Raw genomic sequence first — 24585 nt, 5'->3', positions numbered from 1 at the left:
ATGGGAGAGCGACACTCATGAAATGGATGAGCAAGAATGGAACGAGGCGATGGCGTCGCCTAAGGAAGTCGGCATCTCCGCCAGACTAAGGCTCGTCCAATTGAAAATTTTGCATAGGGTTTATTACACTAGGACTACACTACACCGCATTAACAGAGCACAACACCCTTACTGCCTGCGTGGGTGTGGGGAAGAAGGCACATTCTTCCACACTATATGGGACTGCCTCCGTATCCAGGAATACTGGAAAAAAATATTACGAACAATATCACAGACACTAGAGATCTCTCTGCTACCTGACCCACAGAGGTGCCTCTTAAATGTGTGGAAAGCTACTGATTTGTCCAGACATGATCAGCTATGGGTCACACTGGGCATGATAGTTGCCAAACGCGACATCGCGCAGCGTTGGGGAGTGGTGGAAGTGCCAACGAATACACAATGGTGCCTCAACATGGACAAAATAATGGTGACTGAAAGGGCAGTATACTCTAACCGAGCGTGCCCGGGGAAATGGAATAAAATATGGACCAAATGGAACATATACAGGGGGGAGATCTGTGAACCCTTGACAGAAAATGATCAAGATGTGTCGGATGAGGAAGGGGAGGAGGATTAGTAGACTCCGCAGGTCCCGCAAGACAAGATAGCTATAACATGAGGTAGACCAATAGTAGGGGTAGACCCGGGGGGAGCACTGGAGGGGCTGTCAGGGGGACCATGAATGGGTGGGCCTGAACACTCACACTTCCACGACATGGTGTACTTAGGTAGGAGCTAGATTGGAGCTACACAGAGGGGATATGTAGTCACCCAATCAAGGTGACCAACGGCCAAATGGAAAGACTGCACTGTGATTCCTTACACTATTTGTGTTTTTGTTATGGTTTTGTGGGGGAAAAACAAAAAAAACAAAAACGTGACCTAATCTGCAAATTATGACTGAACTGTACCTTTTTTTTGATAAAGTGATAAGATTTATGGAAGAATGACGTTTGACTACATCATGATACTAATGCGTTGTGTTTACCATACTGTGATGGCGGCCAGCCCCACGGGTTGTAGGCCAGCAACTGTGTACATTTAAAGGTGCAATAAAGGTTTTTGGAAAAAAAAAATACCACTGATTATCTTGGTGTCTATATATAAGAGGGATGTCGGCCTATATGAATTTGGCAGTAACAGACTACAAGAGGTAGCCATAAATCCTAAAGAGACCAGGGCAATAATGAGTTTGGCAGCAAAGGATTTCTTTCTGGTTTCAGGATCATTGTCACCAATGCCTCTCGCATAGTCGCAGGTAGGGACCCTGCTGTTAACGCCTCATTATACACCTCCAATAGGCGATCAGTCAATAGCAGAACAAAACTCATAGAATTCTGCTGGAATTCCATCGCTTCCAGGACATTTCCCCATTTCGAGTTTTGTAAGTATGTCTTCTTTAGTAATTGGTGCCTCGAGGGCTGTCGAAAGCTTCTCCCTCGAATCTGGGCAGGTCTGTGTTATTGAAAAAGTCCCAAAGTATTTGTTTGGGTGGGGAGAGGTTATTTTTGCATATCGTCCCAAAGTGCCTAGCTAGTTCTCCAAGGACTGCCTTTTGTGTGCACACTGTGTCTCCGTCTTTGTTCTTTAATTGAAATATATGTGTAACCTCCCTTTCTGTTCTTATTAACCTTGCAAGGTGTGCGCTCGTCCGATCCCCTTCCATATGTAACCATTGGCTGTATGTTGTGTATGTAAATTTTTCTTACCTAGAACATGATTCTAAGAGTTGCTCTCATGCTGTATTCCAGTTAGACACAGACTGGGGTGTGTTATTGATTATCTCCTCCAGTCTCTTCAGTTGCCTTTCTTGAGTTTGAATGTCCCTTTCTAATTGTTGTCGTACCCCGTACACGGTCTTCATACAAACCCCCGTAGAACCACCTTCATGGCTTCCCACTCCATTGATCTGTTAGTTGTCGATTCCCAATTGTCCTCGAAGTAATGTTTTATGGCATCTGAGACTACCTCATCAAAGAGAGGGTCTGTAAGCGCCTCAGCTCTAAGGCGCCATAGTGGAATCGCTGGGTGGCCCTCTCCATTTTTCAGGGTCAACAGGAGTGGCGAATGGTCGGATAGGTACCGGGGCAGGTATGATACACCATCCACCCCAGCCGATAGCTCGGGTGAAAGGCAACAGTGGTCTATACGACTAAACTTGTTAGTCGCTGGGGTATGACATGAGAATACTCTTTTGAGTGGGTTTCGGGGCCTCCATTCATCTCTTAGCTGCATGCCCTCCAGATTAGATAACAGAGATGATGACATTCGAGGTTTTGTATTAATTCTTATAGGTTCCCTGTCCAATACTGCATAAAACATTCAATTAAAATCCAAGAAAAAGATAACCTCAACGCCTATGTATGGTGTCACAGCTTTTATAAATGTCGGAAAGTAATCAGGGCAATCTGAGTTAGGAGCACAGACATTCATAATGCATAATTCCCTACCCTCCCAAGTGCCATGTAAGATGACAATTCTCCCCTCTGGGTCCAAGACATGATTTAAATGTCGAAAGGGGGTACCGGTACCACCCAAATAAGGGCCCCTGTGCAAAACCGGAATAAAAGGTGGCAAAGAGCTGCCCCCTCTATCTCTTACGCACACTGTAGATCGTTCCAGCCTAAATATGTGTCTCTTGTAAGCCGGCTATCGCTACCATATAGCGTTTCAGGAAAGCGTGTATCCGACGTCGTTTTTCTAGCCCCGCTATTCCTCTTATGTTCCATGTAATTATCTCATTATCTGGGCAGCCATGTGTTGTATATCTTCCAACTCAACCCCTCCCTGTCCCCTTTCACAATGCATATTTCCTCCCTCCATACCCTCTGAGTTTGAGTTTGAGACCGGGACCTTAGACACGACGACATAAACTGTTCCCAACACTGTAAAACATAACCAATCAAACCTTCCCTCCCACCACCCTCCCTCTGGGCAGGCGTGCGAGTCTCGCTCCTGCTATTATAACCAGAACAAAAGCTAACACATACAGCCCCATTACCCAACTCCCCAACAATCTGTTCCATCTTGACTCCACATTGGTAGGTGTTGAGTCATATGGTCATCACATTTGTCTAACCTTAGTTTCCCTGTCCATATTTTTAGAAGTAAGTGCTGTGGAAGTGGTCTTGTATTTGCTGGGGGGCAAGATAATCCTCAAGCCCCCCCTGCGAAGCCCAGCCTCTGTTGGGGAGAGTGCCTCTCCTCGATGGCCCAATCCAATCTGGAATATCATTTTATGTCCTTAGAGTGTTGTCCCACTCCCAAGAAATTATAACCCTTGTTCACATATCTGTACTTAGTCACTTTGTCTTCCCTCTTCCAGTTCAGCTATGTCCACCCCTGAGCCTTCAGGGCCTGTTGTGTCTTCCTGTGACATTTCTTTGGATTCCGGCACCATCTCTGAGTCCGAAGCCTGTAGTGTCTCATCAAGGCTAACCCTGATCCTCCCCCAACTATCGAGTCTCCTTTGCTGGTACTGTCTTTTTGATTGGAATTTTGTTCTTTTATTCATTCTCAGGTCGCCAATATTCTGGTGGAGCCCGTGGATGGGGCCAAACTGATCCTTGAATTACCTTTAGCGTCCAGCCATGCACTTGCTTCAACTGTAGAGAAGAAGAACAAAATGCATCCCTCACATTCCATTCGTAACTTTGGTGGAAATATGAGACTATATTTTAAGTTCATGTCCAAGAGCCTCCATTTGACTATTACAAACGTTTTTCTTTGATTCTGGACTCGTTGGGTATAATACGGGTATATGGAGATATGATGGCCCTCGAACATCGACTGAGCTCCAGTGCTGGTGGCTTGCAGGATTGCATTGTGGTCCCTATAATTAAAGAACCTAGCGATGATGGCCCGGGTAAGTGTGCCCAGTGAATATGTGATGTTACAATGTGATCTAAATGATCGCCATATGTAACATCACAGTTTTTACAACGCAAGTCATTACAACGACTTGCGCTGGAGGGGGCTGGACTTAGGAGTAGTAAGATTTACTATTCCAACACCAGTCTACATACAGTAGGGAGGTGTTGGAATAGTAAATCTTACTATTCTTTAGGTTATAGCACCATCCAGCGCAAGTCGTTCTAATGACATGCGTTGAAAAGGCTGTGTTCTAAATGCATCGCGGTGTAATCACCTCGATGTAAAGGATGTTTACTGTGCCCAGTGAGGGCAGAGGGGCAAGACCTCTAAGTTCTCTTTCTATGCTGAATAACTTAGAAAGTCTCTTCAGGGTTATCTCCTTTTTGATCCAGTCTTCCAGAAATACTTCTGTAGAGGAGCCCTCTGCTCTTTCTGGAAAACCCACGAAGCGCAAATTATTCTGACGTGATCACCCTTCAGAGTCTTCCGCACTCTCTTCTAGCTGTATGACTTTGTTTTTGAGCTCATTGACAGTGGCGTTAAGGCTACGTACTACCTTCTGCAGTGCTCTGTAGTGGTTACTCTATATGCCACTTTCCAAAGATTGCACCTCAGTAGGTTCACATCGATGACGACTGCATCTATTCTATGAGCCATGTCATCTCTTGTCAATTGAATGGCTTGCATCACAGCTGCCAGCATGGGGGGGTCTCCACCTCTTGGGTCAGTTGTGCCTCCATCCCCTTCAGGTCGCCTCTTCCCAGGCTTCTATGCCCTGGGGTAATTGCCTATGTTTTGGGCACTTTGTCTTTCACCATTATGGTAGGTACTTCCTTCCACCATATCCATAAGTTCCCAATGTACTATCTCTGCTCCCTCTCTCCGATGTGCACTGTATTCCTCCCAAGGTGGTGCCTCTTTTTGTTGGTTTTCTAGATTCGCTACAGAGGCTACCTGATGGCCTTCCGTATCTCCCCTGAATTCTTATTTTTTCAAGCCCCCACCTCCATGGCCGATTTCAGAGTTCTGGCATGTATCTGCACCCTTCACAATTCGTCTTGTTCCCTCAGGATGACATCTGCCACTCAGCATTGTTTGTAGATGTGTGTGCTTCACTGTAGGGATTGTCGCCAGACGTACACTGTTGTAGCGGCCTTTCTCTGGCTACATAGTTGTATGGTAGGTTCAATTTGCTGCCACTCCAGTCGTCTTGTTATTCAGTCGGCTTGCCTTGCCCCTACGATCAGCCGGCCCAACTTTCAATTTCTCACGTCGGGGCTTTTCCAAACGTGACACACTCAGCCCGCACAACACTTGAGTCTGCCACTCGAGGTAGAGGCCAGACCCAGGGACCTGCAGGACCACCCCAGCTGTACCGGGCCACGGCGTTATTTCCCCCAGCTTCCACACCCCAGGCCCGGGTCAAAACGTGCCCAGCCTTGGTCTCCTAGATCACGCTTCAGCACACTCCTCCGTGGGTGGCGTTAGGGTTCCTGCAAAAGCTGCCGCTCCTTTCTCCGCTTACTCTTGCTGCTTCTGGCCAGGTTTTGGATTCTGTCTTGACTGCCCGCCTTTTTCAGAGCATAGAGATTTTGAAAATGGCGCCCTCGTCCTCCCCATGCGTGCTCGTTTGTCTTGCCGATCTCTGGATTATTAGTGTCAGTCCTCAGGTTCCTTCATCAGTGAGAGTGGGCGTTGGTATTCTGCATAGGTTATCTAGTGAAGGCACTAGGATTTTTGCAGGATGTAGTCGGATTAGCAGTCCGCTGAAGGTAGCCCTTATGAAAAACTTTTACCCGGCCATCTTGTTATGCCAGGCTCCCTGCAGAAGACATGCTTATTGTGCAACAGAAGATCATCTGGTTCCCGTTTCTCAGTAGAACCTGAGGAAGGTTAAAATAGAATGCAATGGTTACAACAAAAATTGAATGCTCCTATTGTTTGGAGTATGAAAATGTTTATAGATCAATCATTAAACATAATCATAAGCTGAAACTGTTTAATTCTATTTTACTTGTAAATAAAATTGTTTTTATGTCCTTTGTATGATTTTTAACTAAATCGAATAAAGTTAATTTGACTGACTGACTGACATAAGCTGAGTGTGAGTATGGCCACTACATAGGACTGCATCTACCAGAATGCATTGGGAAAACTGGTGCATCTGTTTAGATTCCCTAAAGGATGTTGCGTTGATGAACCCTGGGGATACATACAGTGAGTGTGAGTATTTTATTTTTTATTTTTTTAGTGTTAAATATACATACCAAGGTGTATTGGTGAATCAGTGGGATGAGTCCCTGTATGGATGATTCAGTCGGTGCATGACTGAAATTATAAGTGAGTGATCTCAGTGAATGTATGGGTGAGTGACTTGTTGTGTGAATGTCTGTACCAGTGTGTCAGTTGTTGTTTAAATGGCTGTATGGGTGTGCACGGGTGCATGAGTGCCTGTATGTGTGAGTGATTGGTTGTCTGAGTACCTGTATGGATGTGTGAGTGTCTGTGTGGGTGATGGTATGTGTGGCTTCCTGTATGGATGAGTGAGTGGGTGAGTTAGTGGCTGTATGGGTTAGTGAGTGCATGTATGAAGGGCTGTATGGGTGAGTGAGTATGTGTATGTCTGTGTAAGTGAAGGAGTGGATGTGTCAGTGGTATATGGGTGAGTAACTGCACATATGAAAGGCAGTATAGGTGAGTGTTGAGGTATATGTGTGACTGTATGAGTGAGTGAGTATTTGTGAGAGTGGCTGCATGGGTGAGTGTGTTGTTGTGTCAGTGACTGTTAAGGTAAGCAAGTATTTATTAGTATCTGTATGAGTAAGGGAGTGGGTGTGTGTGTAGGCTTATGTTTGAGAACGTGGCTGTGTGATTGACTCTATGAGTGAGTGAGTAGGTGTGTGATGGTTCTATGGGTGACTGGCTCAGTGTGTGAGTGGCTGTATGGGTGTATGAGTGGATATGTCAGTGGTTGTATCAGTGAGGGAGTGGGTGTATGAGAGGCTTTATGGGTAAGTAAGTGGATGTATGTGTATGGCATGGTAGAGAACCTGTTATCCTAATGGCAGCTTGCAAAGCACACCCAAAACACAGCATTGATCCTTGATGATTGCCAATTTGCACAAAAAATATTTCCATGGATATATAGCACTTGTTGTGCCAACTGTGAGTGGCAAGCACTTGATTGAGTGTGAGTATGAACACTAATGAGGACTGCATTTACCAAAATGCATTGGGAGAACTGCTGCAGGCCAGCGGTATGCTCTCTGCCCCTACTGTTTATATGAGAACTGGTTCAAAGGGTTCAAATGCATAAGAGTAAGTAACATAAATTAAATAATAAAAAAACATTGATTCCTACGGAAGGAAATTGATGTCTTATACAGTGCCAATTAATACTCTGAGGAAAAGGACCAGCAAAGCAATCATTTAACCCTCTTGTGAAACTACAACAGGTACTCAGTAGAACATCAGCCAGATCTTTACTGAATACTATTTAGCTTAGTATAGATGAGACATGAGCAAGCAGCAAGACGAAATACAAAAATACCATAGTGCATTTAGAGTAACCTTAATTCAAATTACGTCACACATATTTGTAGACATACCAGGGTATAACATGGAGAGTGTTTAGAGATGAGTTTGAGAATTTAGAAAGTGTTAAAGCACATGCTCGGGATGGAACCTTTGTGGAACTGTACAAATTGTCACTCAACATTTCAATCTTTCTTAGTTGATCAAAAACCTCAGCTGACAATTCTGCTCTGGAAATCTGCAGAATTCTCAAAAACTACCTACATCCTTTAGCTAGCTCTCAGCTTAATATAACCTCGCAAGAACTATGTAATACTCTTGCATCTTTCTTCAATGAGAATATTGTCAATATTTATAGCAATTCACACAACTGGATGCCCTTATCCTTGTCAGCCGCTGGGAAACGGACTCATTTGCCTCAAATAGAGACTCTTTGCCAGCTTTTGTTCCTCTGTTGGAAAGTGAAATGCAAATCATCCTTCCTATGATTAATTCTGGTTCTCCTTGCATCTGTGTCCTTCTCTGAGCTTCTCCCTTGAGGCTAAGATCATGATTCCAATTGTGACCACTCTGTGCAATTCCTCCTTCAACTCTGGCATCATTCCATCACTGTGGAATCAGGCTAGGGTTCTTCCTTTACTGAAAAAAACCTAAGGTAGACTCTAAGGTAATGTTGAATTATTGTTCAATTTCACTGCTCCCATTGTCTTCTAAATGTTGGGGGAAAAACACTCAACACACAACTACATAGCTATCTGGAAGCTAACCCACTATTATAGTCTGCTCAATCTGGTTTCCATGCTAACCACCATATGTAAACTGAGCTTGTGGTGACTACTGTTAACTTAAGAATGATGCTGCACCAGAGAGGCTTTACCACTTTACCTCTTTGCAGCATTTGACATTGCTTCCCTCAATAATCTACTTGCATGATTATTTGAGACTGGTATCTGCCAATGGGCCCTTAGATGGCTTGCATCATTTTTTCCAATGTAAATTGCCCTTTTTTATGCCCTTCACTCCATGGTCCAGATGGGGGTCTGCCGGACCATGACTAATCCTGGGCCAACAGGCTGAAATAGGCCTTGATGGAGTAAGATCTTCCTGAAAGTACCTCCCGCCAATTCGGTACGTCTGTCCGGGTGTAGGATGGGATCATTTTCTGATCTCTTTCTTAAGGACAATAAGGTGGTTGGCTATTTCTTGGAACGAGGATGCGGCAAATGAGGTCAAAAAAAAAGTTAATTTCCCCTTTTAGTTTTGCAGCTATACCCACATTGGATGGAGTGTCTCGTGAGTCTTCCCTGAACCCCACTTTGCTTAATGTGTATATACACCCTAAATCAGGAGATATGTGCTTTTTTGGATGCAATGCTATTTCATATGCAGAAGACACACAAAGTATTGTCACTATTTTTGATAATGTGAAGGAACCCCAAGCCAACTCCTAAATCTGTCTGAGATCGGTTGCACCATGGATGCAGTCAAACAGCCACCTGCTGAATTCTGAGACAACAAAAGGCCTCTTGCTCGGGAACCAAGCCTATTGTGGTCCAATGTGTGGTGGCCACATGAACTAGGAACATCTCCTAGACCGGTGAATTTGGTCAGGACTCTGAGAATCATCCTGGACCAAGGACTATCTATGACTCAGCCAGTTTGAAAGTTATGAAAAGATCTTATGGATTCTCTTGGTTGAACTGCGGCAATTAGTTACTAAGCTCTCATTACGTTGAGGCGAGAATACAGGAACTCACTCTACCTGGCAATTCCAGCCGCTTTGCAGGATCAGTTGCAAATAATTTTAAATCGAGCAGTCAGATTGGTATTCGGAAAGCCCCATATTGTCCCAAGAACTACAGTAATAATAATAATTGTAATAATAATTTGTATAAACATTCTAAAAAAAAGCTCCTCCAAAAAGAAGGGCCAAAATAATAATGAACTGTTGAAAAAATTTAAACTGGCCCTAGTCCATCCTTCCTAGTCTATTCCCATACCAGCAAACCCATAACTGTAAATGTGAAACATATGCAAAAAAATGCATACCGTCTGTATGTATTAGCTCGTTATTGTATCAATCCCCATTCCTGCTACCTTAGTCTCCAGCCATTCAGACGCCAATCTGTGAGTACAGCTAGATTGCTACTATACACAGCATTGCTTGTACAAATGTTCTAATTTCCCTATTTACTAAATTTAAAAAATGAGAAAGTATGGTGAAATAAATTGCCATTTCACCCTTTTGTGATTTATACAACGACCACCAACCACTATTCAGGGTAATATCGTTATCCATGCAAAGCAACAATTCAATGTGTGATACATACTTAAAATATTCACTGCTATCGGTATATTTGCTAGAATTAATCATCAGCTGTCGAGGTACATAGCCTGAGGGAGTATACTGCACGGTTATTTTGATGGGGCAGGGAGCAGCCGTTTGTTGCCTTGTGACTTCCGGCTTCCCACAATCGTTCTGTTTCTAAGATCTCAACATTAGTTTTGGAACTAGTCCAGCGTGCCTTCTTAATATAGCATCAAGGCCTTATTATCTCACGCAACCCGAAATAGTTTCTGTTCAGAGCTAGGGCTTTCGTCCATGAGAGAGCCGTGAGAATAAAGCCAACTGAATCCCTCCCTGGTTCGTACATGTTTTTCCAGATATCCTGAAATGGATATTGGAGGTTACCACACGAGACTGCTTCAAAAATCAGTCTTCGTAGCCGTACGTTTATTTTCACGGATAAAAAAAGAAGTCGGAACTAATTAAACATTGCTATCTCCCGGAAACATTCTCGTCTTACTCCATTTTGGGTTCACAGTTGGAAATGACTTGCTTGTTTTATATTGTATCTTTTCGGAACTGATGTCATAGTGTGGTGGGAGCTTGGGCGGAAGTTGGGCTCTTGAGAAACGTACCACAGAATGTGCAAGTCAGAGCCCCCTGCAGACGGCATTCGTGACTCATTTCCTCTTTAAAGTTGCGGAACCGCTGAGCAATCCAGAAAGCCGCATGTTTATCCCTCTGAGACATTATTTAGTACTAAAATCAAACGTTAGGATTTCGAGAAATAATATTGTTAGTTTTTTTATTTTTTATTAAAGTATATTAATTCTTTATGTTGCACATTGCCTCGGGATTCGTTATTGGGAATCAACAAAAAGTCTCAGTTTTGGAAAGCTGGGTCGAAAACACACTGCAATGTGTTGTTTTGTCTGGAGATTGTAACATGTTTCCGCATTATACGTACTGTTCAGAGATTTGCAATATGTTTTGCTTGGTATCCTCTAGATCTTTGACTCTTATGCCCATATTTACGAGGCCCTTGCACTGCTGTTGGGTGATTTTTTTGTGACGCAACAGTGGCGCAAAGCACTACTAAATCGTATTTATGAAGCCACGGAAAGCCAATTTACCCGGCTTGAATGGCCTCATAAATATGGAGTAAGGCAAGGAAGCGCAAATCGCTGCGCTGCCTTACTTTGTGCTAGGGAGGCATGCCGTGGTCGTTGCGGTGGGTGTTTCCATGCTACACCCATGCATTTTGACACATCCCCAGATTTACAAGACCTTGTAAAACTGGGGATGTGCCAAAACCATAAGCCTCCCCAGGGGAGATGCAAAGAGGAGAAATATCACTGCATTCTGCAGCACACATAGAAAGAGGACAAAGCCTTCCAGGATTGTTTTAGTGCAGGAAGCTTCCCCTTCCTGCACAAAAATAATCCTGAATGCAACACAGATACCCTTGAGCCTTGGGCCTGCTTTGGGTTGCCGAAAAGGTGCCAGATCAGGGGGAAAGGATAGGAATGAGCTGTATACCATGGATACGGTGAATTCCTACACTTTCCCTTTGACGCAGGGTAGAGCAGCAAGGTGCCCCTTAGTTTCTGCCCTTCACAAATAGTGAATCCTGAATCTCAAAATCCCCTCACAAGGGGTGGGATTTTGCTTTGGCACAGGGCACTTCTGAATGCAGCTAATTGCGCCAGAACGATGGATTTGCAAGTTTATCCAATTCTTGGTGCTCCTGGATAGGGTAGACTGCAAATGTAGATGTTGGGTAGTTACATATTCCTTGCTGATAGTTTTCTACCGCTGGTTGAGCATGGGGAGCCTACACTCCTATATGTGATAGGGGTATTAGGAAGGCAGTTCCTCCAAGGCAGAAATATTTTGAGGGTAAAAAAATAAATACAAAAGTTAAATGTACCAAAGTACATTTGCAGCATGATTATGTATGCTGTGTTCACTTGGTGGAATTTCAGCATGCACACATTTCAGGAAGTCTATGACTACACATAGATTTTCCTTCAGGGTTTTTTTGTGCCTCTCTCTTTGACATGGACATTTGATCTAAAGATAGAGAATCAAGTGTCTGTTTGTTCTTACAGGCCCCTAGATTCAGCGCTATTTACAAGGAGACTGATGACTCCACCTGCCCCCAACCTGAACCAAAAAAAAGAACAACCAAAAAGAACAACTCCCCTGATTGAATCCCCCTGCTCGCTCCTAGCTATGCACTGGGCTCCGCCGTTTACCTTCCAGGTTCCTTGCTGTCCAAGTTCCAATAAATCCATGTATTTATGAATCATTATGAGTGTTTCATAAAGTGGTGGGCATCATTTCATGAGCACAGAGATCCAAACAATAAAAAAAAGTAAAATGAAGACAAATAGCAACTAAAATAAGTATTAACACAAAGATACCTGCTTCCTTGACGCAAAGAACAAAGGAAGCTCCTACTACAAATTTAGCCACAAATCTGTCCAGATAAGTGTTAAGCCGGCCTCTCATTCTTTCGTTGGTTTTTACACTGTTACAAGCACTGGCAAATTCAATAGGCCCTGCCTTTTGACTTTGCCTCTGCACACTCATTCAACTAAAAGCGATGATGCGCAAACACGCAACCCTTACTACGCATGTACACAATTGCATCGTAACATTTGGCAGCTTTAAATTACTTTTAATTTACTGCTACAAAAGGGCAAACAGATAGGAGCAGCCCAGCAACAAATTGTGCTGCCAGACCTCCAAAAAAGATGTTAAAAAAAAATAGTTTGTGGAAAGGCTGAGAGAGAGGGGAACGGTAGAGCAGCTTGGGGTGGAGTAAGCACTGACGTGCAACAGGGGGATCAATGAAGGAGCTAGGTGAGGCGTGTAACATTTTTAAAAAGAAAGACAAAACTGAGCAGGACAGGGAGGGGCAGAGGTAGTCATGGTTGAACATGGGGAAGCGAGACCACTAGGGAGAATGTGGGAAGTTGGGGATTTCAGTAGGGAAACAGCACATGAGGGAATGAGAAAGAAACTTGCACTCATACGGAGTGCTGAAACTGTTACAGGGATTCTGCTGTGGAACGGAACTATGCTTGGGACTATGGAACATCAGCATATAGGGACTGAGTCATCATACCACCTCAGTATCCATGAGCCAAAGTCCGACTAGCCAAAGCACCTCACTTGCCTTCCTAACACTACCAGAGAAACAAGTGAATTGGCACCCCTAGTACACAAAACTCTTGACCCTCTCAGGAGAAGCGGCAACAGGACACACCCTTTCGATCTCTCACTCGTACTTGTCCACAATAAAATAGCAAAGAGACATGAAAGAAGTTTTGAATATTTATTCAAACTATTGTGCTTTGAAATGCAGTATATGTGCCATAATTAGAAAACTAATACATAATAAAAATACTGTTAGCATGGTCAATAATCCATATACCATAAAAGTGCTGACATTTTATATGACAGAGTAACCTAACCCCCCCTCCCCTGTGAGTAAAGCTTAATGATTATATGAAAGATCTCTGGGACTAACAGCAGACCCCGTACCTTAGCATACACAGCTGAATGCTCTACATCTCCGCAGACGCAGTGCTCTTGTCTCAGAACTCTCATTCCATGTGTCTGTTTATGGCTCATGTACTCATCTATATGCTAGGACATGTATATTCATAAACAACAGCTGCGTTCTTGTGTTATGTCTAGGTGCTAGTGCCTGGCCAGAAGGAATAACAAGAAACATTGTTGTTTGACCTTGTCTGTGGTGCTCCGACTAAATCCCAGGATAAGAACAGAACGCAAAAACATATGCAGTTTCCATGTGAAAGTACATTGTGGCACAAAAGCAAGCATGTTTATAAAATAACGTGTGCAAAGGAAAATGAGGCCTACAAAGTACACAGCTAGGCCAACACTGGGAAAATTACAATTGGCTAAGCAGAAAACACAAGACAAAACGAAAACAGAAAATGAGTTCCTTAACCCTTTGTATGCTGATGACGGAACCGCTCCGTCATCAGCTGCGGTGGCGCTGTAATGATGACGGAGCGGTTCCGTCATGGCCCGCCCGCCGCTCATGCGCGGCGCGAATTCCGCGCCTGCGCTGAGCGTTCTATTGAGTGGGCGGGGCCATGACGGAACCGCTCCGTCATAAGCACAGCGCTACCGACGCTGGTGACGGAGCGGTTCCATCACCAGCATGCGCCCGCCGCTCTTCCGCCCCGCCCCCTTAGCACTGCGGCGGAATAGTCGCCGCAGTGAAGGGGTTAAACGCAAGCAATTGAAAGATGCACGTAATACAAACAAAATTATGGAAAGGAAGCTATGCTCCAGGTGAGGGACATTTGCAAACAAAACAGGTGATGGACAGAATGTGGATCAATGTCACACATTCGCCCCAGTCCAAAGATCTGGGCCCATATCCATCGTTTTTTTGCACTCCACACCACCCTGGGTTAGACAATGGCGATATGCAAATCAGCTCTGACCCTGTGCCCCATGGGAACAGTCCAGTACGAACTACAAAAGCCATGTCCTTCCCAGAACGGAATCAAGCATCCGAGGACCGGACCGGTTTCGAGGTAACACCTCTCATCAGCCCGGCTAGCTTGACTCCAGTGGTGTGGAGTGCCTGGGACCCACGTCTGAGCATCCCCAGCGCACTTATGGCGGAATTTGCAAACAAAACAGGTGATGGACAGAATGTGGATCAATGTCACACATTCGCCCCAGTCCAAAGATCTGGGCCCATGTCCATCATTTTTTTGCACTCCACACCACCCTGGGTTAGACAATGGCGATATGCAAATCAGCTCTGACCCTGTGCCCCATGGGAACAGTCCAGTCCGAACTACAAAAGCCATGTCCTTCCCAGAACGGAATCAAGCATCCGAGGACCGGACCGGTTTCGAGGTAACACCTCTCATCAGCCCGGCTAGCTTGACTCCAGTGGTGTGGAGTGCCTGGGACCCACGTCTGAGCATCCCCAGCGCACTTATGGCGGAATTTGCAAACAAAACAGGTGATGGACAGAATGTGGATCAATGTCACACATTTGCCCTAGTCCAAAGATCTGGGCCCATATCCATCGTTTTTTTGCACTCCACACCACCCTGGGTTAGACAATGGCGATATGCAAATCAGCTCTGACCCTGTGCCCCATTCGGACTGGACTGTTCCCATGGGGCACAGGGTCAGAGCTGATTTGCATATCGCCATTGTCTAACCCAGGGTGGTGTGGAGTGCAAAATAACGATGGATTTGGGCCCAGATCTTTGGACTGGGTTGAGTGTGTGACATTGATCCACATTTGGTCCATCACCTGTTGTGTTTGCATATTCCGCCCTAAGTGCCCTGGGGATGCCCAGACGTGGGTCCCGGGCACTCCACACCACTGGAGTCAAGCTAGCCGGGCTGATGAGAGGTGTTACCTCGAAACCGGTCCGGTCCTCGGATGCTTGATTCCGTTCTGGGAAGGACATGGCTTTTGTAGTTCGGACTGGACTGTTGCCATGGGGCACAGGGTCAGAGCTGATTTGCATATCGCCATTGTCTAACCCAGGGTGGTGTGGAGTGCAAAATAACGATGGATTTGGGCCCAGATCTTTGGACTGGGTTGAGTGTGTGACATTGATCCACATTCGGTCCATCACCTGTTGTGTTTGCATATTCCGCCCTAAGTGCCCTGGGGATGCCCAGACGTGGGTCCCGGGCACTCCACACCACTGGAGTCAAGCTAGCCGGGCTGATGGGAGGTGTTACCTCGAAACCGGTCCGGTCCTCGGATGCTTGATTCCGTTCTGGAAAGGACATGGCTTTTGTAGTTCGGACTGGACTGTTCCCATGGGGCACAGGGTCAGAGCTGATTTGCATATCGCCATTGTCTAACCCAGGGTGGTGTGGAGTGCAAAATAACGAATGATTTGGGCCCAGATCTTTGGACTGGGTTGAGTGTGTGACATTGATCCACATTCGGTCCATCACCTGTTGTGTTTGCATATTCCGCCCTAAGTGCCCTGGGGATGCCCAGACGTGGGTCCCGGGCACTCCACACCACTGGAGTCAAGCTAGCCGGGCTGATGAGAGGTGTTACCTCGAAACCGGTCCGGTCCTCGGATGCTTGATTCCGTTCTGGGAAGGACATGGCTTTTGTAGTTCGGACTGGACTGTTCCCATGGGGCACAGGGTCAGAGCTGATTTGCATATCGCCATTGTCTAACCCAGGGTGGTGTGGAGTGCAAAATAACGATGGATTTGGGCCCAGATCTTTGGACTGGGTTGAGTGTGTGACATTGATCAACATTCGGTCCATCACCTGTTGTGTTTGCATATTCCGCCCTAAGTGCCCTGGGGATGCCCAGACGTGGGTCCCGGGCACTCCACACCACTGGAGTCAAGCTAGCCGGGCTGATGAGAGGTGTTACCTCGAAACCGGTCTGGTCCTCGGATGCTTGATTCCGTTCTGGGAAGGACATGGCTTTTGTAGTTCGGACTGGACTGTTCCCATGGGGCACAGGGTCAGAGATGATTTGCATATCGCCATTGTCTAACCCAGGGTGGTGTGGAGTGCAAAATAACGATGGATTTGGGCCCAGATCTTTGGACTGGGTTGAGTGTGTGACATTGATCCACATTCGGTCCATCACCTGTTGTGTTTGCATATTCCGCCCCAGGTGAGGGACAAATACAAGGAGAAGAGCAATCAAGGACATGAAATAAGAAGCAAACATTGAAATTAACAAAAAAGCCAACTCCAGGACATAGTGAGTGGGAGGAACGAAGGTTGGACTAAGTAGGGCAGAGGATATGACTGTGAGCATCATTGAGACAGCGAGGGACTCAGTGGTGTGAAAGCAGTCAGGCTGGTCACAAGTAGGCCTGGCTGAAATTTAAATTATGCTGGTGTAATTTCTGGAATTTTCCATTGACCTTATTACACAAAATACCCGAAATGATGCCATGTTGCGTAATTACGCCACACTCGTGGCAAAATGAAAGAGAGGGAACGTGAACATCCAGAACAAAGAGTGGCTTTTGTTCATGGCACTTGTGCTAGTTGCGCCATTTGCTTAGTGCAACATGCGTTCTTGTGCCCATACACATAGCACACTAAAATAGAGCATTATATGCCAGGCTTTCCTTTTTGCATAATTTAGCATAATTTTCCTGAGGTTCCACATAATTCTGTAAAAATAACTAAGGTGGATAGTCAGGAGCAGAGAAGGGGGTCATATAAAAGAGGTTCAATACACCCAGAACTTTACCTTCATCTGTCACCCTGCCAGATTCCTTTAATGCCTGGAACCATTAAAGAAATGTGTTCCACATCACTTAAAGATGGCTTCTATGTATCCCAGATCTTAGAGACACCACTACAGACGGCTTAGTGTCAAACTGACTGCAAAGTTGACAACACTTTGGTCGCTCTAAAAGATCATAAAGGAGAGCTACTCAGTGCCAGTGTCAAACGACTGATGGGATGACAACTGTGAAAGACAATTGGGGAGCAACCACCAAAAGCCCAAGTACTGCTTAAGAGCCACATGTCTTAGAAAACCACCTATTTGTAAGCATAATTTGAAGAGCTAGGTAGAACACACAAACAAAGAGAGGAGAGGTCCAATCCAGCATAATTGCAATAGGTCTGGGAGTTGGAGCTATTGGCATTGTAAATGCCAATGGTTTTTGCCTATGCAATAGCTATGCCCCCCACCACCTTAATAACATAAAGAACTCTGTAATGTGTGTGTGTTTCTTTTATGTACAAACAACTGCTATATTGACCTGATGTGATGAGAGAAGCAGACATTCACCTCAGGTGCGCTGGTGCCTTTTATTTTTCGTTACCGATCCTATTTAATTGGGGTGGGCTGGTTTGGAAACAAGGATGGGGGATGGCAAGCAACGGTTGGGACAGGAGCAACATGAAGGAGGGTGAGTGTTAGGCGAAGCAACAGGGGGATGACAAAACAGCATCTGGTGGGGGAGGTGAAGCAACACCCGTTTTGTTTTATTTCTATGGCAGAATTGCTTGTTGTTGTTTTCTGTAACTTGCGTTCTACCCTGCAGGGCACATCTCTGTTGGTGCACACGCTGTAACTGGGGCAGCGATGCATTTGATTCTTTTTTGGGGTTTAACCCCTTCGATGCTCATGACGGAACGGTTCCGTCATGAGGAACAGTGGAGCTGTGCTGATGACGGAACCGTTCCGTCATGACCACACCCATTATCATTGTCCCTCAGCACCGGAGGGGAATATGTGCAGCAGCAATGTGGTTAAAAACATCTGGGAAGTGAATAAAAAGTCTGTGCTTTCCCCAGAGCAAGGAGGTCTCCTTAAAGAGCACAGGCCAGCGATGTACTGATACAAGCAGCAATGGAAGGGAGGTTGAGGTGGGCACTGCCTTTCCTGGGTGACTCATAGTTGGGCTGAATAGGCCTGGTCTGCATTTAGAGTGCTGGCAAGAGTTGTCACCTGCATCTGAATCAGTGGCGGTGAATTCATTAGGGGCGCTGGGGCGTTGCCCCACTAGCCATGGACGCCCGTCACCTCACGCATTCAATTAGGCAGAATAGTAGGAACTAAATTATTCTGAGCGCACAGTCTTCGGCAATACTGTAGCTCAGACTGAGCTCTACCGGGACAAGCCCGACAGAATTGGACATCGCGGAAGGGTGTGGGGGCAGGGCTGCGGCAGTGAGTGACAGTTCAGCCAGCAGAAATAGCTCAGCAGGCAGTAGCAGTGTGTGCGCATGTCAAATTTTGGACTAGTCATTTTTAGGACTGGCTTGCGTATGCGCACACACAGTAGTACCCTCCCTCCTCCTCCCTCCTATAGCACTCAGACAGGCAGAGACCCGGGCCTCATTACGGGCAGTATTAATCCTGCTCTTAGCCAATTCTGGCGCAGTGGCGCTGTTAATGCTGCTCCAGGATTGGCTGAGTAGGCAACGCGCAGACTGCAGCAGTATGGTGCCGCGCGTGGGTGGTGCCTGTGCTGAGTGCCGCACTGTATGGCCAATCACACTGTGTCTTATGTCAAGCCATGCAGTGGTGATTGGCCATTTCCCTACGCTGTCAGCATGGGAGAACAGCCTTTACAACGCGGGTATTACCATGCGCTACCATTACAATGCTGCTATTACAACGCAAGTCGTTACAACGACTTGCGCTGGAGGGCGCTGTTGGATAGGGAATAGTTTAATTTTCTATTCCAACACCTTCCCTACTGTAACGTGGGCTGGAGTTGGAATAGAAAATTTAACTATTCCACTATCCAGCGCTTACAGCGCAAGTCGTTGTAACGACTTGCGTTGTAAAAACAGCATTGTAATGGCACGCGTGGTAAAAGCCCGCGTTGTAATGCCATACAATCGTCAGCATGTCACCGCGCCTGGCGCACCAGTGCCACAACAACGCGAGTCAGAGTCACAAGGAGTCGGAGAGTGTACAATGTGTAGTAAACCTCGTGACTCGTGCCTGCTGCAGTCAGTGTCTTCTGCCAATGCTGGGGCTCTGCTCAGGTAAGACAGAGACCGGTCAATGTATGTATTTATTTGTTGTGTTCTATAGCGCTAACGCCACCCAGCCTGGCTTCGGAGTGCCTGAACGGTGCGAAAGAACAAGCCATAAACATTGATCAACCATTTATTTGAGCTGACATAACAGACACATTTTAAGATAGTGCCAAGTTGGTCTTAATAGATGTAAAGGCAAGAAAAAGTGCAGAGTACAGGTGTATAAACAGAAGTTGGCGAGAGAAACAGGTCATCCTCAGAACAGAGAAGATCAGCACACTGGCCTTACCACAATCAGAGAACAGAAAACACATTCAAAATACTTTGTTTCTATTTCACCTCTTTCTTCACTGCCTAGAGTGTGATTGTCTCGCAAAAGCTCTCTTCGGCTTCTCTCTCGTCTTAGCTCTCCGGAAGCTTCCCTTCCCCAGACCTGCCTTTGCCGTAAGCTCTTGTAATGCCTGTCTTGCTGAGACTGTGTTAGTCTCTCTCTTCAGCCACCCTGGTGTCTATCTGGCTCAGTGGCGTCACTAGGGCTGGTGTCACCCGGTGCGGGTAACTAATGGTGTCACCCCCTCACGACTTACCGGATGGACCATCTCACTCTCTGCCTGCACCATGTCCCCTCTGCCTGCACCATCTCCCCTATACCTACACCATCTCACCCCCTGCCTGCACCATCTCTCCTTAGCCTGCACCATCTCACCCTCTGCCTGCAACATCTCCCCTCTGCCTGCACCATCTCCCCTCTGCCTGCATCATCTCTCCCTTTGTCCGCACCATCTCCCCTCCGCCTGCACCATCTCTCCCTCCGCTTGCACCATCTCTCCCTCCGCCTGCACCATCTCCCCTCCACCTGCACCATCTCTCCCTCTGCCTCCGCCATCTCTCCCTGCGCCTGCACCATCTCTCCCTCTGCCTGCGCCATCTCTACCTCTGCCTCCGCCATCTCCCCCCTGCCTGCACCATCTCCCCTCTGCCTGCATCATCTCCCCCTCTGCCTGCACCATCTCCCCCTCTGCCTGCACCATCCCTCCCTCTGCCTGCACCATCTCCCCTCTGCCTGCACCATCTCCCCCTCTGCCTGCACCATCTCTCTATCTGCCTGCACCATCTCCCCATCTGCCTGCACCATCTCCCCTCTTGCAGTCGCTATGTGGGATTTCTTTGCCTGACGCTAAAAAGCGTCAAAGAGTACGTTGACTCCACGGGGGGGTTCTTATTTTCGTAATCCCCACTATAATTCAGTCCTAGCCACGCTTACTTGTGAGTTCTCCGTGGATCTTTTCTAACGAATTTTACTGGGGGCAAAGTGGTCACTCTCCTCCAGAATCTCGTGAGGAGACAGGTCCGACGGGTCAGATCTATGGATGAGAGGGGATATCAGTCAGTAGAGAGGTAGCAACCCCCAGAGGCTGTCAGATCCTCTACCGCGCACCCTCCTCCTCGCTCCTCAGCCTGGACTCCAGCTCGCCCTTGACCTCCAGACCACGTCCCTCAACTCACTCTTCTCACCAAAATGGCCGCACAACATTCCAGTATTTATAGCCCAGGACCAGTGGGTCTAGAGTGGACCAGAAAGTTCTGGAACCCCTCTGTTTACCCAATGGCCCAAGCCCTGAGGTAGCACTTGGCAGTTGGCAGGACACCATTTTGTGACTCTGTTTTTCACCATTTTATGGGGGCAGCTTGATTAGGAAAATTAGAGGGCCAAAGGAGCACCTATCCCCCAAGACAATGTCAAAAATTTCCAGTGGACATAAAAATAAAAATGAAGGAATTGGAGGTCGAAAAGGGGACGAAAATAAATAAATAAGTAGGAGGGACCACCCAAAGAGCAGACAGGTCTAACAACACCAATGAGATTTTTCAAGGTTACATGATCACAGTATCACATGGGAACTAAACACTAATTACCAGGCCCAACATACTGCCCATGATGTGTGCAGGACTGTTAACATGTTATACTGGTGCATGATGAGTCATAAAATGAAGGAATGTTGACCATTTCCAGGTGTGGAATCTTACACACAGATATTTACATTCCTCAGTAAGAACCACTGGGCTGAAAGTTAAACAAGTGCTGGCAAAGCCAATAGGTGTGGCGTTGGTTGCCAGTCTTTTGGGTTTGTTGATGCTTGTTTTGTTTTCATGTTTTTTTCTAAAACTTTATTGTTGGAGAGCTGCCAGACCCATGTCAATGTATAAATAAATTCTAAAAGCAAAATGGTTTTGATCTCTAAAAGCACAAATTGCCCTACGAGGCCCAATTTCTCAAGACAACTACTTTGTGAGTGGACGTACCCTTTGTGACAAGCATGATACCAACACTTTCAGTAAAGGTAGCCAAAGGCTAAAGTGGTCATGCTCCATGTCCCAATCTGTGTGCTGTACTAGGTGGAAGAAAAATATAAATAACACAAAAACAGACCAATGGAGGAAGAGGGCTGACCGAAAATCCCCATAAGTATGTTACATATATATTTAGAAAAATCATAAGATCTTGTTTGATGCACACACAAGGAGATGACACTTTTCAGACACTCACCCCAATCACAGATTTGGGTTAAATCCATCTTCATTCTTTAGCTCACTTTGTCACCCCAGTTCAGACCTAGCCTTATGCAAATCAGTCCTGACCCTTCTCCCCATGGGAACAGTCCAGCCCGAACTGCCAAGCCAGGTCTTCCCTGGACCGGAAACAAGCATCCTGGGACCGGTTTCGGGGTAACACCACTCATCAGCAAGGCTAACTTAATTCCAGTGGCAAAGTGAGCAAGGGACGCACACCATAGAAAAAGATGCTATGAAGTCGCAAAGGCCATATCAAGCCTGCTGTCGTAGCCTTGTGAGCTATACTCGATCCGAAATACGGGTGCGCATTGAGTAAAGAAAAATCCAATTAGCCACTAAGATTCTGCAGTTCCTTTGCTGAAAATCTAGCCACATTCCTTATTTTTAAATACCTAATTTTTAAAACTGTATACTGTTCCATGCAATGTGGAATACGAGTGAAAAACGTTTGTGCTATAACAAATTTAGAAGATGCCCTTAAATTCTACTAAAGGAAAGACCGAGATAAAACAAGATGAACCGTGTCAGTTGCAGTTTCGTATTAAATGTTATGGTTTTGGTGATACAAATCGATCAATAGGTTGCATGTTTGCTATTTCATCATCAGATTCTAAATTGCTCTACAGCAAACACTGATGAACAAGCAAACGTATTAGTCAATACCATACCCGCCCTTGGGCACAGGCGAAGTTCAGCTACATACAAAGAGGTCTTTTACAATTATAGAAGGCTTTAGCGCGTGCTGCACTCTGCCTCATTTCAACTTAGAAAAGAGAATCACTATACGAATATTTATTCGTAATTTATTTTTTTAATTACAAGTGCATCATGCGCTCCGTTCCTAAAATATTATGTGCATGTCCTGAATGGCAATGCTATGTTATTTTAAATATATTTTTTATCTTTACGAAGCAGCATTAAGGCTTCAGTTACCTGTTGCGTCTCACAAATCTCCAAAATAAAAGTCAAATACAATAAACAAAAGAAATATTAATTCAAATGTATAAAGTGAACAAATGAGTATTCTTTTTAACAGACGATGGGGACAACTGGTGATACAAGAAGGAAAATGTATGGAGAACCTTTGCAGGTGTATGAATTTTGCTGTCTTTGTGATGCAAAAAAATGTGTAATTTTTGCAAAATGATGTGTATCACGCAAAGTATATTTTACAGGTGTCTTGAGTATGTTTTCCCTACAAAGAAACACCTTGCACAAAAAATCATGCAAGATACCAGAAAACTGTCTCGATGTGATAATCTCTACTTTATTGCCCCTCAGTGAGACATTTTATTTTCAAATTAGTTTACAGCAGGCAAAAAGCTTGCAAAAACGAATGTTATGCAAAGCGGTGATAAACGTGGACATTTCACATTGTGAAAATTCCCAAAGTTCACAACCATTTCACGTAGGCCTGTTTTACAAGCAAATCGGTCATGGCGATGGATGGCAGATAACAAAGGCTTTAGAATCGGAGAAAGAATATTCTTAAATGAGTATCACCAAGAAATACTTTAGAGGGGATGATGAGTGTGTGCAGTGTTACATTTTAAAATCCTTAGGCTCAATCCTTTTTTAAATGAAGAAGATCAAAGTGGCCAATTCTTTGTAGAAAAATAGTTCTTTATTAATGATGATACAAACGTGGACAGCCGACACGTGTTTCGCCCCTGTGGCGAATTGCGCCAGGGCTTTCTCAAGGCTATTTACAATTTTGCATATTGCCGCAATCTGTGCATGTTAAGTTTCACCATAAATTCCGGTTTGTTAACGTATTAAGGGATCGAATCCCCGGCGTGTCTCTCTAAACAGCTCGTCTCTCCCGTCGTTTCCCGCGCTCTCCCTTTCGTGGACCACCCCCCTTTTGCTACAATCACCAAGAAATACACCTGTTCCTAACGTGACTCATTGTAGCGCAGTAAAGTAAGATCAATTTAGGCTAAATTGCCCTCGTCAGCAAGGTAAGCTCAGTTTAGGCTTAACTGTCCTCATCATCAAGGTAAGCTCAGTTTAGGCTAAACTGTCCTCATCAGCAAGTAAGCTCAGTTTAGGTTAAACTGTCCTTATCAGCAAGGTAAGCTCAGTTTAGGTTAAACTGTCCTCATCAGCAAGATAAGCTCAGTTTAGGTTAAACTGTCCTCATCAGCAAGGTAAGCTCAGTTTAGGCTAAACTGTCCTCATCATCAAGGTAAGCTCAGTTTAGGCTAAACTGTCCTCATCAGCAAGTAAGCTCAGTTTAGGTTAAACTGTCCTCATCAGCAAGTAAGCTAAGTTTAGGTTAAACTGTCCTCATCAGCAAGTAAGCTCAGTTTAGGTTGAACTGTCCTCATCATCAGCAAGGTAAGCTCAGTTTAGGCTAAACTGTCCTCATCAGCAAGTAAGCTCAGTTTAGGTTAAACTGTCCTCATCAGCAAGGTAAGCTCAGTTTAGGCTAAACTGTCCTCATCATCAAGGTAAGCTCAGTTTAGGCTAAACTGTCCTCATCAGCAAGTAAGCTCAGTTTAGGTTAAACTGTCCTCATCAGCAAGTAAGCTAAGTTTAGGTTAAACTGTCCTCATCAGCAAGTAAGCTCAGTTTAGGTTAAACTGTCCTCATCATCAAGGTAAGCTCAGTTTAGGCTAAACTGTCCTCATCAGCAAGTAAGCTCAGTTTAGGTTAAACTGTCCTCATCAGCAAGTAAGCTAAGTTTAGGTTAAACTGTCCTCATCAGCAAGGTAAGCTCAGTTTAGGCTAAACTGTCCTCATCATCAGCAAG

Source organism: Lissotriton vulgaris, chromosome 10, assembly GCF_964263255.1.
Source record: "Lissotriton vulgaris chromosome 10, aLisVul1.2, whole genome shotgun sequence".
Taxonomy (NCBI): domain Eukaryota; kingdom Metazoa; phylum Chordata; class Amphibia; order Caudata; family Salamandridae; genus Lissotriton; species Lissotriton vulgaris.
Note: the sequence above shows the minus strand (reverse complement) of the source record.